General features: G+C 32.1%; 1 protein-coding gene across 1 annotated transcript in view; it reads right to left on the reverse strand.

Moving 5' to 3' along the window:
• The window catches only part of LOC141452675 (neuropeptide F receptor-like), a 290,310-nt gene extending 279,241 nt beyond the window's left edge, over positions 1-11,069 (reverse strand). Inside the window, exon 1 of the mRNA XM_074125062.1 lies at positions 10,931-11,069. The gene's annotated coding sequence lies outside the window, so the exon portion shown is untranslated. The remainder of the gene's footprint in view (positions 1-10,930) is intronic.
• Positions 11,070-17,685: the final 6,616 nt, after the last annotated feature.

Raw genomic sequence — 17,685 nt, forward strand, 5'->3', positions numbered from 1 at the left:
ATCTCCAAAGATTCAAAAATCTTTTGAGCAAAATGGCTAACTTTCCTTGTAGGTCTACACGTTGCTTTGCTACATGTAAGAGAAAAAATACAGCAATCACATTGAAGGTAAGTGATAGATATGTCATTGTGATGTATTGAGCTGCAAGAATCGTGTGGCCGAAGACATTATGTAAAACTAAAATAGTTTGACCTAAAAAGTTAAAGGTTTGGGAAGAGACGATCACGTGATAGCGGCCAAAGTGACGCAGATCTACGACTTAAATTTTTTTTTCCTGTCGCTTGTTTTTCTGGACTTTTTTCCTTGATTCAGTTTGTTATCTGCAATACGTAGGGTATAGAACAAATATACGAAATAATAATAAAAAAAAAATTCTAAAACTAGACAAAGATAATTTCTGGCAACAGAAAATACGTACACAATTTCATGTCCATGGTTGCGAAGAAGACCGAAAAACATTTCAAAAATAGAATATAGCTAGAACCTAGGGCATAAACACGAAGTAAGCATAAAACATCAACTTCAATTCTTTCTTTCACATCCCCTACGAACGAACCTAATCTCGCACCCTAATTGGTCATGTTTCTTGGTTTCTGCTTTTATTAAAACTAATTTCAAAGTTACCTGCTGATAAATTGTTTTTCAAAAGTTTCAAATGAAATTGAAATTCTTAGAGAAAGCTAGCACATTTAAATAAAACTTTTAGAGACACTCTCGAAGAACTGAAAGCTGAAACAAATAAAAAATTCAAAGATATATGGTTAGTATTTACGATGAAGACAAGGTATTCTTACAAATAAATCCAATCGCAGACAACTACTTACAAAAAGCTACAAACTATTAAAGTACGAACTTGATCATTACAACCAAACTTGATCATTTTACAAGTATGCCAGAAGCAAAAAGCTTTAAAATTTACAAACGATTCTTTCTGGACGAAAATTGAACGTAAATGAAATTACAAATCATTGTATTCGTACTCAAGAAATTAAAGAAACGACGGCCTACGAACTGTCGCCAGCGGTTAATGCAGCTTCTTCTTTAAAGATAAAAAAAATCATAGTAATTTTATAGCATAATATTTCTGCTTAACATAAATAATTACAATTTTATAGGGGGCAGTATCATTAATTTAAATTAAACAATTACAGTTATCTCCAAAAAAAATACAAAATACCTACGTTTAACTTAAATTTGATGACATTTAATTTAAATCTTGTCAAATGAAATGGAAACAAAAATAATTGACTTCTTCAGAGTAAAAGAGGTGTAAATATAAGGATTTTTGTAAGAAGCAACTAATTCCTTATCTTTAGTTTTCCACACTATGTCTCAAGGACCAAAGAAAAAAAAAAAAGAAGCTTTTCAACAGACTTACAGGAAGAAAAGCACCACAGTTATCAGAACGTGTAATTTGATTGCTAGATTTTTCTTAATATCTTTTCCATTAGAATTGGTAAACGATAGTTGGATTGACAATTGCCGATAAAGAGAATTCATTTGAATATTAAATAGATTCAACTAACATTGCATATTTAACTATAATAATAGTTAAATGGATGCATCTGGGAAATTCTAGAATTATATCAGTTAATGCATTAGAGAAAAAGAGAATTTAGAGAAAGAGAGCAATTAGAATTTCAACTTCAATGCTCGCTTTCTGTAGAAATTAATTGAAAAAGGAAAACCAACTTTAAAACTGTAACTAATTAAATTGTTTATACCTAGTTACGGAAAATTAAATTGAATCTGGTTAATACTTAATTTCGTTTGCTTACTTCAACATATTTTTATTAGAAGGAACTCTCAATAATTATAATTGCACCAACTACTTTGGGTGATATGTGAAACAAAGAACCCAATACATAATGTAATGATAAATGTTATGATAAAGGTATAGAAGAACTAATTTCTTATGACTTTTAGTTTTGAGGCTTCTCTGGGCACTGCCAGCTTTTGGGCACCCAATAAAATGTAATGATACAGGTGGATTGTTCGACTGGAGAACAAGGATCCTGAAGGTGCCTTGGGATTGGCTAACGTAGCTCAGTAAGTGATTCATTTATTTTACCGTCATTAGATTGGTCTTGTAGTAGTGGATGTTGAGTCTAGTATCTTGAGCCAGGTACATAATGCAAGAAGTTTTGCAAGCCCAACGAGCGGAGAAAAAGGAAAATGCAGCCACTATTGGTGGAAAGCAGTTATCACCTAAAAGATGCATTGTAGTCCCTTTAAATTGTTTGTATTTCAAATAGCCACCTTCTAAATGCGCCATAAATGAATTTGAACAAAGAGATGAACACAATATTTCACCAGAGCACACTAATTAATGCACACTAATTGCATCCATCGATTATTATCTCCGAAACTCAGTGAATACTAAGAGTGTCCACAATGGGTTCCCTAGAGAAAGCACAAAGTACTCTAAAGAAAGATTTGATACCTTTCTCGTACAATTTAAACACCACAATTTATATTTACTTCAATTAAGAAAGGATATTCTAAATAATTATTCTGTTTACATAACGTCAAACGGTGTACGATGTCCAATTTATTAAACAACCACCCTCCTGTCCTCAACACACATACTCCAAAACACTGATTAAGTAATTTTATGCTCAATATAAAGTTCAAACTAATTGATGGCTTCGTTAAACTTTGATGAAGTATACCCTTATTTCTCAAGTTAATTAACCGAAATAATGGTGATGTTATGGTATAACAAGAGTAAAATATAATTGGGTTTAAAAAAAAGGTTCCCTGACATAGGCGATACCATAAGTAATGTACTTCCTAGATTCTAGGAAACCGGAAATCGGATACAGTAAAGGCTGCCTATTTTCCTGTTATATTTCTATGCAGTTTTCCACTAAGAGGCCACCTTCTAGTGGTTATTCAACAATTATTCTCTCTTGTAACTAATTCTAACTTCAGATTAGAGGTAAATATAACTGTCGTATAGGTTTTTTAAAAAATTAAATTGCTGTTTGGATTTTAAAGTGATCTGATAGAGCAATTTTATAATCTGGAATTATAGATTCAAGTTGAGAAGCTAAGAGAATCTAAACTTTACATGAACGTTTTACAAAGAAAACTGTCTTCCTTAACGACCTAATGCCTTGTCTTTAGTACGCGGTACCGTTTCTATTAGTTTGATTTTATTTATTTTATCAATGATTAATCGTTTCAAAAAACAGTTGAGCTCGAAACAAAGCTAACAAATAAATATTATCAAATAATTCCCGCAGTTCATTGGGCATATTTTTGGAGAGTCAGAAAAAGGGAATGTAATCTTGGAGTCTGTGGTCTGTTAAAAGATGTGATACGAGTGGAGAGACAGGGAATGTTAAGGCAACAGTGTTGAATTTAAGGCAGGGTACATAATATAGAAAATACGAGTACAGCTTACTGTCCGATGATGAATAGTGTTGTCTGTAATCAGAGAACACTGTCTGGAGGTCGGCAGTACATTGAAAATGGCTACCAACCCCAATGAACACAGAGCCGAACAAGAATTTGTCCAGATGTAAAGTCATATTCAGTACTTTTCTTTCCAGAAAGTTGTTTAATTTTATTTAGAATTTGAGTAGGTGCGGATGATTTAGGAGGCACGGTTAATGGAGAGGGAATGTCAAGGTTTGATACCATTGATTTGATGCAAAAGAGATATGTTAAATATTATTTAATCAAAACTAACTAAAAGATGGTATCGCTTTGAATAGTTATGTAAATTGTGATTTAATGCCAATTAATCAACTAAGTGAGCCTTCTGTGAATAAAAGCAGAATATGAATAATGCAAAAGTGTGCTGTTCTAACCAAAGGACTCCTTTAGTATACACTGTGAATTTCCTCAGTATTCCATTACTCTGTCGCATTCATTTATTCATTGATCTAAGAATGCAACCTTAAACAGATGTCTCTTCCTAAGTTAGGAAAAGTTAAAATATAATCATTTGAATATTATTCTCTAATAATTAGGCCAAACGCTGAAACATGTAAGTACGTCATCTTCAAAAGGAAACTGACGATGTCCACGAAACTTCCAACAAGAATGACAAGAATTACATCCCCCTTCATAAATCACAATTTACAGTAAAATAAATGAATTACCAATAGAATTTTCCTCGTACAATTAAGAATTACATCTAAACAACCTCTTTTGGAATAGGTAATATTATACCACCATAGATAGACTAGATGTACCAAATAAAAACAAAAAAGATTAAAAAGAAAATCTTATAAATGTTTGGAAGCTCATTAACTCTACCGGAAAAGCTAACATTTCCATAATACTGCCTTGAATAATTACATCAGAGCTGGTTTATAAGAAATTTAAGAGCTCTAATAGATGGTTGCGCTTCAGGATCATTTAGCCTCATTACTTATGGTTGTTTCCTTTACCCTTATACTGAATATTAAACTAATTACCAAGAAAAATAATGTACTGATTTTACTGACGAAACATTTCAACTAAATCCTACTACAGATTAAAACTACACAATATGAATAATGATAGAATAGTTAACATTTTATAGTTTGGTACTCTGGTAGAAGGTTTAAATGCCAGCTTACTCACAATCCTAGTACCGGCTCTACTGGAGGAAGCGCAGGATGATCTGGCATCTAAAGATCCTGTTAGTGAGGTTTGGGCTGTGTATATTTTAAAGAGCTGGAAGTAGGTATGAAGGATGTAAACTAACAGAATACCCAAGGGGAGCCTTTTCTCTTTCTATTTTCCCTTCATTTGTAATGAACTTTGTCCGTTCAATTTGTTAACTTCTTGTACTCAATTTAAAAAAAAAAACTTATTGATCTTGTTAGAAGGAACAAAATTCTGATGTGAGACCCATATGAGTGTAACTTATTGTGATAATTTAACTATAATTGGAAAATATTCTAGTAAATAGTGAAATTTATATAAAGCCTCATTGACTTTGAAATTCTCATCAAATTTTATTTTAGTGTGTTTTGCTTTTTTTGGACTTTCTGTCACTTTTTATAAAAAAAAAAAATGGTAAGTGTAATTTGTCCTATAAATTCACTTAAAACCTTTCAAAATATACATTTAAGCATTAATTGTAACTTTGTAACTTTTAAGCCGACGTCATCACAGGAAAATTAAGACACGAGGTTTTTCACTAGTACAATGAAAAGTGAAAGGAGACGGGAAACCATTAGTGTCTCATCAAATATATTATATAGTCGACGAAATCTTGCCTCAACGTCTAATGCAATTAGAAAGAGACAAACACGAGTTGTGTGAAATATTGAGTTGAGGTAAGATAATAAAATTATTTGTTATCTACAAAGTGAAACCATCAATCTGTGCACATTACTTTTATAGTTAAAAGCAAAGGAGGAATAATGATATCAGGGCAAAAGAAATAAGGTTCAAGTACCCGCAATTTATATCAATACAAGATAATCATAATGTGTACTGAGATATTAATTGGTTGTTTGTCGAAAAGTTGATCATCAAAGTGATAAGTAATTTCTAGTACTTAAGTTCAGATAAGTTTTTTGAGTAGCGAATTGTGGATCGTCTTTTGTGCGGATGTACAGTTTGGAACTTGTAAGTGAATATTTTTATCTCTGAAGTTTTCAGACATTATGGGTCTTCCACAATTACATAAAACTTACATTTTAAAAACAAAAATGTTTACAAAACATCAAAATGGAACAAAGTATAATATTGTTCTCAGAATGCTGCCAGTTTTTAAAAACAAAGTTACCCATTAAAGTTTTGTCTAGTTATTTAAAAGTAGAAATAGTTGTAAAAAAGTAGTAGAAGCTAGCTTTTTTTTTTTATGAAATAAAAAAGATAAAAGCATACATTCACTTCAGAAAAGTGAAAGGGACTTTTCAAATAAGCTGGGATTACGTCCTGAGCCAGCAATAAAATATTCCAACAGATGAGATGCTTCTCTATATACCGGGCAAGTTAAGACTCCCAATAATAATCTCTAGCAGACTTCCACTATCTCGAGATGGAGATACTGCTCATTTAGACATACCTCTATGATTCTATGCAGGAAATTCAAATTTAATTAGGAATACAAATGATAAAAGAATTGTGAAGTAGAAAATAAGAAGTATACTAAGAAATATAGTAAAATAAAGTGGAAATATCCGGTGTTAACGACTTCTTTACTTTATACATTATACCTGTAGCAGAATCTTGTTCGTGAATGTGCAACGAGGAACATGCGAGCAACAGGCAAGCCACAACAAGTGCACAGTTTTATGTTAATTCAACATTATGTATAATACCATTGTTGATTTTTTTTTTTTTTTTTTTACAAAGAAGAATAAGTTTCTAAAATTGAGAGAAAGGAAATATAAATACAGATAATAAAGTCACAAGTAACATTTCAGAAACATATTTTCAGGAAAATGTTTCAAATGTTACTCATTTATCAAATGAAAATTTATCAATCAATTATCGGGCGGATGAAAAAAAGAACATGTAAATTATTCTTTCTTGTTTGGGAGAATTTGTTTGTACACAAAGCAAAAACACAATTTCAAAATTTTGAAAGTATTATACTTTTAAAAGCATTATAAGATCAAACAAATTTTACAGAAAAAAAACAGTATTCATTTGTCGGAGAATCATTCCTTCCTCCAAGAGCAGCTAGTAATATTTTTTTAAAAAAAAGGTAAGTGCCTTACCAGCAATGTACATTTCAAAGAAATTATGAAATTTCTTTAAAATTCTTTGTTTTAAAAGAGCATACAAAACAAAGAAACCAGTACAGTGCCTCCAAAAGTGATTAGATTTGGTCAGCTTTTGATTAATTTGGGTATGATTTCCGTTTTGACGGAGTTTTCGTGGTCGCAAAATTCCAGACTTGTGAATTACTAAGAACTACAGGTCTAATAAATGTTTTAAAAACATGCAATTGGTATATTTTGTATACATTAGAGTAACCAAATTGCTAAAACTAAAAAAACAACTTCTATTATATGCTTTAATTTATCGTCTTTCTCTTTCTCGTATATTTTAGATATTTGGCGACCACATCCAAATTTTAGAAATTTAGCTCAACAGTTTTTCACAAGAGGCTTGAGATTTGATCCAAATTGTGGGAAAACTTATTTTAAATGAATATGGAGTAAGAAAGTTTCAAGTTACAGCAGCCATAAGATAAGATTCTAGTAGGGCGGCCTAAGGCCTACGCCACTGCCGACCCCTTTGTATCTATTGTGGCTCTCCCCATTCTAGGACTCGCCCTCCAGACCCGTCCGTTTAATCAGGCTCTTAATTCTGGAGAGCTACTCTTGGGTAAAGCTCACAGGCCTTGGTTTTTCCTCCCCCGAGAAGTAACATCCTTAGCCCAGACAAGCCCCTCACACTGACACAACACGTGCAGTACCGTTTCCTCCTCCTCCTGACAGACAGAACCTACAGAGGCTATCATCTGCCAGGCCCTTGCGATGCATGTGTTTTCTGAGCCTGCAGTGGCAGGTTAATAGGCCAACAATTATTGTTACAGCCCCACGGCCTTGACGGATTAATTCTGCAGTCAACCTTGGCGAATAGCCCATGATGAACTCCTTCACCTGCCTCTGCCCAGTCCTAGACCTAGTCTGCCCCTATAGTTTAATGGCCGCAGTCTTAAGACACTTGGAGACCCCAAAATAGGGCTCCGGGCCAACGGTGTCCAGCAGAGTCTTCCCTGGCCTGTAAATCTGCCGCTTCGTTTCCCTTATGTCCCGAATAACCGGTTATAAAGCAGCTATGTGAACCCTTTCTTTAAAAATGAACCAAATTAGGCATTTTTGTTAAACTTGTACTAATTATCATTCAAACAAATAACAGTAATAAGTAGATAAATATTCATTATTATCAGCCTGAAGAAATAAATATGGAAGTTTTCTTATCAAGGAGACTGTAAAATTCTTTTATTTTATTCTTTAAATTGAATCTGTCAATCTTTTTTATAATTCGAAGTTTCTTATCAAATGGATTTTTTGAAATACAAACTAAAAGAGATGAGACATTAATAATAACCTTATAAATAAAACAATAAGGTTGTCTGCCAACTTCTAATATTACTACTGTTTTGTTTCATTTAGTTTCCAAGTCGATAGAGACAAAAGAAATAACTGCGTCCTGTATACTGTTCTAGCTCCAAGAAAAAACTGCTGATGACAATTTGATGGACGTTCTATCTATATGTTTCTGAACAAATGAAAAAATCTTGGTTATCTTTTTTCCCACTAATGTTCTAAGTTCTTCGGAAAAACTGAGGATCTACACATTAAGGTGAATGAAGAAAAACGATTCTAAACTCCTTTATAAGTTTGAAAAAAAATTATTTAAATGACTAAAATTCAGAAGTAGATTTGTTTAATTCAAATTTAATAAGTTTGAAGTAAACTAAAGTAATGCCTATTTTTATCTGGCGGGCTTTACGTCAAACTACCAATTTACGTAACGCGGGCGTAGGCGACTAGCCGCGAACATTCTTCACTATTAAATGTAGCATATTAAACATTAAATAAAATCCAAGGCCTAGACCAGGAATTGAACCTAGAACCACAATAAATCTTAGCTTTGCAGCCCTCGCTTCTATTGTGGAGTATTTTAAGTATTAATTTTTTTTAAACATTTTTTCAACATTTTGGATTCAGACAATGACATTCAGATGGCAATGGTAATCGGACAGCTATTCTTTGACTAAAACTGCGAATGTAACAGTGTACTGTGCACTATACAGCAGAATTTACCCCAGTTAATATCAAATAGAAAAAGTAACTGAACAAAATACCGGGGTTAACCCTTTGGAAACCCAGTTTGACAGTCGGCTGACCATCAGTTGCATCAAAAGTTAGCATCCAACAATCTTACCATCCTTGTAAGTTATGAGAATGCAAATTTACATTGAAAGATAATATTTTTAAAAAAAAATCCAAAAATTATTTTATCAAATGAATAACTTGGGAAAGAATGTTTTTGTATTATTATTAAATTAAGAGAAGGAAGTAGTTTAGCGGTTCATGCATTGGATTTCCAAGCGGATTGAATCCAGCTACCGACCCTCAGTTTTTGTCTTCATTCAGATGAAAACACTGTCCTGAAACACTGAAAGTAATAACTTTCGGAGTCAATCATCTCAGATGTTGACGTGCCTTAGATTAAAAATAAAATAAAAAAAAAATCCAAGCAAATAATCAAATCTATTATTAGTAACTTCTCAGACAATTCAACTTTTAAAAGTAAACCTAACTTTCAACAATAACCTTAACGTAAAATGTCTAATCAAACTGTCCAAGACAAAAAAAAACTTGTTTCTACTTTGATCATCCTAATCCTCTATTCACTCTTTTATCTTTTTTCCCTTTGTGAACAATCCAACTAACCTCAAAAGTACTTAACTTTGAGAAGTTGAACATTGAAGCTTGAGGAGGGAATCGTTCCTCGCCATTCCTTCTTATACTTCACGATTTATTCTTATAGCAGAGGTCATGTGTCTTCAATTAATTATTCTAATAAAAATATTTAGACAAATGAAAAAAGCTGATCGTTGATGATGTACAACTTTATTTAAAATATTAGTTGATTCAAAAAGTCAGCATCCAAAAATCTTACCGCTTAGTAGCAATGCACTTCATAAGTGAAGAATGCACTTTAAAATGTAAACTCACCCCACAGAAATATCTCCGTAAAAAAATTCTTCCGCATATTGCACGGCAAATAATTTGAATACAAAAATTAAAGAAGTGATTTTGAAAGCAATAAATATATTTTTGAGGTTGTTTGGGGGGGGGGGAATCATATAAAATATCATTTTAAAGATCTAATAAATATTAAATTAAAACAAATACGTACCATTATTTTTCGATTATATTGCTTAAATCTCTCATTAGGGTTAAGTAAATTCTTTTGTAATTTCACATTTCTATAAAACTGTAAATGGTATTCAGAAGAGATTGCTTACAAGGCATAGATAAAACGATTATGTTAACAAATAATGTAAAAGTAACTACACAGAAAAATATCCTTTGATAAGCTGTGAATTTGTTACATAAATATTTACAACTCTTATGTATTTTGTACACTTAGTAATTGTTACTTTTTTTTAAAGAATAAGACACTTTGGTGTAAAGATTTGTTAATTAATTAATAAAATCAATTAATTACAGTTGCAAAATAAAATAAAAATGTTTGCGCACATAAAGTTTAAACATAAAAATGTTTTTTTAAGTTCGTTAAATTGATTCTCAGTTCATTAGCGTCAATCATGAGTTTTGGGCCTACATTCTAAATTTGTAATTATATTAAAAACAAAAATACATTTGTATTTAAGTGCTTCTCATAATTTAACTAATTGCTTTAAATTAATTCAAAAGTAGGTATAACAAATAAGAATTTATTTAAAGAAAATGTTATTTTAAATTATGTATTATTGATATAAGTAAATATATAATTATCCTCAATTTTTTCAAGGATTTCAACAATTTAAGGCACCTTTAAAGATTATAAATTTCATTTAACTTAAGTATTAAAATAGTTCATTTAATAAAGTAATTAGGAAGTTCAGATTGGATGAAATTAATTGTGAAATATTTTAATTGGTGGAGTGGATGAAAAGGACTCTTGTTAATAGAGGAAAGTTGTCCTAATTCCCAACCTGCTTTTAACTTCAGAATATTTGCTTTGAGCAAATTTTTTTATTTGTTATTCTTTACTTGAGAAATATTTGATGATAATTATTATGAGTTGTAATGAAAAGTTGTTTTCAGTAAATCCTAGTGAAAAATTTTATTTATAGTATGTATATATTTAATTTTTTAATATAATTATTTTTGTGTCGAAAGTTGAAGAAAATCGTTTAAAAATTCTTCTTCAAACAGTCAACAAAGGATTTTAAATTATATATAATGATATAATTAATTATTTTTTATATATTTTTAGTTAGTACCTTGTATATGGGGTTATGGGGCAGTTTCGTCGATACGATCGGTAAGATTTTGTACGTAATAAATGCTTGTCTATGTGACGGTCCCTGAGGCTTGGCGTACATCGGCCGGCCTTAGTGTCGCTACTGAACCAGTTTAAGGGCGCAACAGGCGCTCGGCTCCTCTTCTTTGGCTGTCGCACAGGCGCGCTCCCCAACCTTCTCGTCACCACATTGTGCCCATGCTGTGCTTTCCCGCAGAATCCACTTACAATCAAATAACTAAACAGTTATAAACCGAAGATAATATAGAAATAAATATTTCATTAGTTATGTTGGCTTGTATTTTGTTTTCTTTTATCTTAGAGCTTGAGATGGGTTTGTGAACGCCACAGATTTTGAATCGTTTTACGTTAGATTAACATATTTACTTACTATTAAAGATTATACTTAATTTTTTTTAAAAAAATACTGCTCGCTGCTTTTATTAATAGGGAATATGAATATGAAAAATCAAACAAAACTGAAGGTTTATGAAAACGAATGGACACAGTTTGAAGAGTGAATCATTAACCAGTCCTCTCCAGTCTTATTTCAACTTAAAAACGACTAAACTCTTAAAACGAAATGCCAAATTTTAGCTTACTTTTGAGATTCTCTAAGACTTTTTTCGCATTCAATAGTGCTCAAAACATTTATTTTATATTAAATTTCATCTTTAAATTCGAAACGTTAGCACTGCTTCCCTTTTCTTAGCAAAAATAATAAGCTTTGATTTGGGACTTTTGGACCACTTACCAATTACTCAATGATTTGAGTTTTATTTATTCACCAATAATAAATTAACCAATCAAAGTTTTGGTTTAGAGTAACCTTTGATGGTTCTTTATATAGAGGAAATCAAATTCTTTATACTTATTTTTATCAACTCCATCTCTGAATATGGATGAAATCCGAAATTACAAATTAAAAACACAAGTAATCTATGAAATCAAGCCCTAGTCAATTTACCAATGGATTATTGATAGTTCTTCTTTTAACATCATAACAATTGGAAAAGAATGAAAAGAATTTTAAATGTCTATTATACAATATACGAGTAAATGGGGATGTCTACAAACCCAAGTACCCAATCCACCTGATAGTCAATTGTAAAATAAATTGTGAGATTACTTAGAGTGGCCGGGGGAAATGGTCACATTCAACTAAGTTGCCGCTTGCTGTAAACACTATCACCAATGTGAAGTCGCTATAAATCACCGCAAACAAACTAAACTTAAAGTACTGTCAACTTTGCTACAATTCAAGGGCAATTTGGTAAATTTACTGCGGTTTAACTAGAACAGTTTCTAACTCTCCTTTCACCCAACTCAAAAAACAAAAATATATATATGTATATGCTGTCAGATAGGAGCTGAGACTGATGAATTAAAAGATTTGATGAAAGAAAATAATGCATAGTTTATTTAGAACATCACTAGAGAGATCTGTAATGAAGGGCACGTTGAGAGATGCTTGCTTTTCAAGTCTTGTGAGTCGTATTAATGAAGTTGGTATATTAAGATTGCTGTATCAACATTGACACTGAAAAAGTTAAGATTGGAGCCTGTCAAAAAATGAACTGACATGTTGCACGTTCGTTGTTCTTTGCCATATTACTCGATCATGTTCTAACATGTTAACGAAAAGAGAGACCCAATACTATTTGCCTAGCAATGAATCTTAAGTAGATCTATTTTTATAAAACTGTACATGCGTCTACTCACTTGGACTTCCATTAACGCGAGAACTCTTTACATAAAATGGCCTAATATTTACAAAAACAAAAAAAAAACTTCTATTTACGGCTGTGATTATGTAGTAGCACTGATCTCTTGACGAAGCGATCTTCATCACATAGTAAATTCTTCGTTTATGGACCATCAACCTCTGGTATAGTTAACTGGATCCCATTTTTATGTTCACTGTAATAAAACATTATAGCCTCCCACTTTCGCTTGGTAATCAACTCTTTTCTAACAAAAAGGGTTGATTACGTCAAGAAACTCTACTTTAAAAGATTCCTTTACTTTCTTTTCGAAAATCTGAAATTTTATAGATATTTTGAAATATCTAGGGTAAACAATTTTTAACATGGAGTGAATTAGTCAGATAAAAGTTGTAAATGCATATAAACTACAAATGCATTCAATGCAAAATACTTCCAGGATATATCCTTCGTATATTTATTGTAATAACTAAGGAACGGATTTTTATGTATTTAAAAATGCCAAATATTTAATTAAAATATGCATTTATTTTCGTCAATTATGTGGAAAATATGTGATTTTCTTTAAATATTTTCTGGAATATTTAAGTAAAATGGACATTTTTTTTTATGAAAATGGATTTTTGGGGGGGGGAAGTTATAATTATTTATACAAGAAAAGAACATTTTTACAATTATTATAAATAAGTTTGTGGAAAGGGATATCTGCTCTAACCAAAGCCCGACACAGATCTGTACTCAGAGTAGACTTATTTGATGATGGAGATGTAAGGAAGGCTTGATAGAACGTCCTCTCTTTCTTTCTGTTTTTATTCTCTATGTGCGATCCGGTGGCAATATGTTGGGTGACTTGGAAACGTTGAGAGCAAGAAACGCGCTTGTCACAAGCTGTGCAGTACAAAATGTCTCCATCACTTCGAAAAAGTTCTGCTAGAAACTCGCGAAGATATTTAGCAACCAGTTGTTTGTTTGAGGCCGATGTTCGTGGCATTTCACCCAAAAAAAAGAATACACTAAGTGACCGAACGAAATGAATAGGACACTTCAACGAACGAGCTGAAAGAACAGACAACTTCAAAGTACTAACAAGTGCCCGTCACTGTTTAGCAGCATTCTGTGTAAATTACAATAACCATTGTACCCACTGTGATTCACAGCCCTGCAGTCTGTGGTTCACAGTTCCTGTCAACCACCTCCCAATTATGAAAATATGCCCAAAATGAAAAATATGAAAAAATATGTACATATTTTGATTGAATATGTAGAAATATTTATTTATTTTAATCAAATATGTATAAATATGCGATAACATCCAAATATGTGGAAATATGTGAAATAAAAGTAGACTCAAACGGCTTAAAAAGTGTCAGTATGAATACTTCTAGTTGAAAAACGTCTGTAAATTGCCTAGAAAAAAATATGTAAATACATACGAATCCGTTCCCTAGTAATAACTCTCAAAAAATGTTCCTGAAAATTGATTTGAACAAAAGTGACAATACAAAGTGACGTGCAGGGCTAATACCGACTTTTTTTATTTTTTTCTAAACTGTTGTTACAATGTTTTAACAAATAGAGAAAATCAGAAACTATTACACTCCATTGATTGATCTGTCCATTGATTGTCATCAAAGCCATAATTTTAGCATCATATTTAATTCTCTTTAACTTTAAATAATTGGTGGATTCGTAAATAACAGTTTATGGAACAGTTTAATGAGAAACCTTAATGTATTCTTTCTTAGAACCCGTATACAATATCAGTTTTTACTCGAAAAATATTTCTTAAAAGCATAAATACATTATATACCTATGATGTAATAACCATTATAACAGTCTATAATGTAATGTCTAAGTTGTTTTCCTAAAAATACCGTCCCGAAGACTGCTAAATCAAGGGTAACTTAAATTTTAATGATTGTTTTTGTTTAAAAATTTAAATAACTCTACTTGTAGGTTGGTAGAAATTTATTTTCTTTGTTTTACTTTAGACGAACATCTCAAATATATTTTTTAAGGTTTTACTTCATCAGCTCATTAGGTTTCCAAATTGATTGTCGTGGAAACAAATTCATCTCCCAGACAAGTCCCCTGTTTTCAAAGTGAAATTTCATTATTTCGAATAAGAAATTTGAAAACAAAAGCACTCTTCTCGGTAATAGCCAAGTGCCCAGGTCTACGAAACCCGAGTCCTTTGTTCACTAAAATTACTAAAAGTGGAAGTAGTTGTTGAGCTATAAAATGGTTATCCATTTTAATTCAATGTTTAAAAACTGTTTCGTAATACGTCAAATGTTTCATTTCAAAAAATTTGATTTTAAATAAATTTAAAAGGATAAAAAACATCTTAAGAGGACATATTTTCCAAAATTTGTCGACGGACGTTTTATAAACATAATGTGATATTATACAAGTTTTTCCATTCTTTTTCTGAAAGATATTAACCGATGATCTTAATTTCCTCGTATAAGAAATTGGAATTCCTCATATTGAGTCAATATTAAACAGTCTATTATTAGAAATTATAAAAGGATGAAGATGAACTTTATGACATTCCAATTTTTTCAATACAACCTCATTTGAAGAGAAAATTTATAGTATTTCATAGTCAGTATTTTCATGAGATTTCTTTCAATAGAAAGCGTTTTCTCTAGCGGAAGATTTTTCTGAAAAATAACTTTTATTACTATTATTTTAAATAAGTATAACTTAAATTTGTATCAGCTTAAAGTCTCAGCTATATTCCACTTATTTAATATATAAAGAATGGCTCAAAGTGAATTCAAGTTGGGTTGGTTAGAATAACACTGAGAACTAGCAATTCTAGAATATGAATGTTTTCTGTAAGATTTCATTAGGTCTTGGTTCGTTGCTTTCAGAAGTGCAACTAGATGTTGAGGTGCACCACTGTGTGTGTTTCAGACAAATACCAGCCATTCATCGTTGGTTTATTAGACTCTCTACATCATTCTTACCGATGAAATTCATGATCAACTACATTAAAGCTATTATTGTAAGTAATGTGAGAGTAAGAATGTAAGAAATATTGTCAAGATAAAATATAAACTATGCATTTAATTTTAATTGGAGCTGCTGTGGTCACAAGTAATCATCCTTATGGAAGAAATAGAAAAAATCCTAAAACACTGGAATCAAATAACAATGCAGTTTACTGAAGTGAATTAATTCCATTCAATACTTCTTAAAGTATTTGAAATGTCAACTCTAAGGGATGTTAATGGAACAATGTAAAGCAGCTTGTGCTTTATTCAGTAAGCACATTAAAGTCAGCGGTCCATAAAGGGGATGACAGCATTTTTATTCTAAATACCAACATATATTTCGCTCAAGTTAATTACAAAAGAAATTTAAAATTTACTTTAACCACTGAACCAGTCCAACAGCGGACAAACACCAATTCTTTATGAACCGAAAATTCCGTACTTTTGCAATAACCATTCAACCAGTGCAACTAAGAAACTTAGTAAAAGTTTGTTTGTTTATGAACAATTAAAAAGTATCTAATATTTAAAAAAAAGGAACAACGAAATGTTTTTTATGATACCGTATTTCATTAAAATTTACGAGACTATGGAATTTTTTTTATAAATTAATTGGAGTTTCTCCGCTCTGGCACTGATTCAATGGTTAAAGTAAATAATAAATTTCTTTTGTAAGAAAAATATTTGTCGGTCTCTTTCATCCAACATAATTAAGTACATATAGAGGTTTTTTATTATTATTTTACAATCTATTTTGAAACTCTCACACAAGTTTCATGCTGTAGATTTTGGCTATTTACGTACATGTATGATAGAAAATTAATGATGAATCTTGGATAATAATGAATCTTCATAAATGAACTCGGTTATATCAATAGTATTCCTGGGATTTCAAGTATTCCTTAAGGCTCTCTTCCTTGTGAGACCTCTCATATTACTTTTTTAAACGATATCGCAATAATAAACGATCAGGTTCAATTTTCTCTTTTCTCTAATCACATGAAAAGTTATTAGAGGCTTACTTCCTTACATGATTTTGAACTTTAAATAACGTTAACTGTAAATAAACTTTCAATCCCTGTTAGATTAACATAGAATGATCCAGATTCAGTAAATAATATTAAATTCGACAAAGAAAACACAAAAATTATTTTACTTCATAATTTTAAACAAAAATTATCTCAATATAAAGATCTTACCGTTTTTACCATCCTAGAAACGGAATGTCCATTATTAAGAAAACTAAAAATGTTCTTGTGCTTAATACAGATCGAATGGGAACTCAATTATCCGACCATAATAACGAATATACGAGTATATCACTCTTGTTGGCTCAAGTGTAGATTACCTCAGAGTATTATGGTATTAAACAGTTAAAATTCGCTTTCACTGCATGGTCCATCTTCAGCAAAGAGTAGATAGGATTTGCCGATTCTGGCACACCTAAAATACAGAATGGCGGCCATCCCCTCCCCCTCCCCCACCCCTACCCCCACCCCTCCTTATTGACCAATCATCGATTTCGACGACCACTTAGGCCACGCCCCCTACCCCCACCCCTCCCCTTTTTGACCAATCATCGAACTCGACGACCACTTAGGCCACGCCCCCTACCCCCACCCCTACCCTTTTTGACCAATCATCGAACTCGACGAGGGTTTTAGGCCACGCCCCTTCCCCCACTCCACCCTTTTAATCGACCAATCAGCGAATTCGATGACACCCCTTTTACCCCCACTCCTACCCCCACCCTTCTTAATAGACCAATCAGCGTATTCGACGACATCCCTTTACCCCTACCCAAGCCCTACTCCTATCACATGACACCTACCTTTTCCCCCACCACCTCTAGGTCGTCGTATTCGTTGGCCTCTTAAGCTCCTCCTACAAGATGGCGGCTCTCCTAACAGCTGTAGTACACAAGATGGCCGACCTCGTACCAGCTGATGACCACAAGATGGCGTACCTCATACCTCCACCCCCCTCGCCCACTGATAGACAGGAGGGGG

This window comes from Rhodnius prolixus, unplaced genomic scaffold, assembly GCF_049639745.1.
Source record: "Rhodnius prolixus isolate KJV_2025 unplaced genomic scaffold, Rpr scaffold_3, whole genome shotgun sequence".
NCBI classification, from domain to species: Eukaryota; Metazoa; Arthropoda; class Insecta; order Hemiptera; family Reduviidae; genus Rhodnius; species Rhodnius prolixus.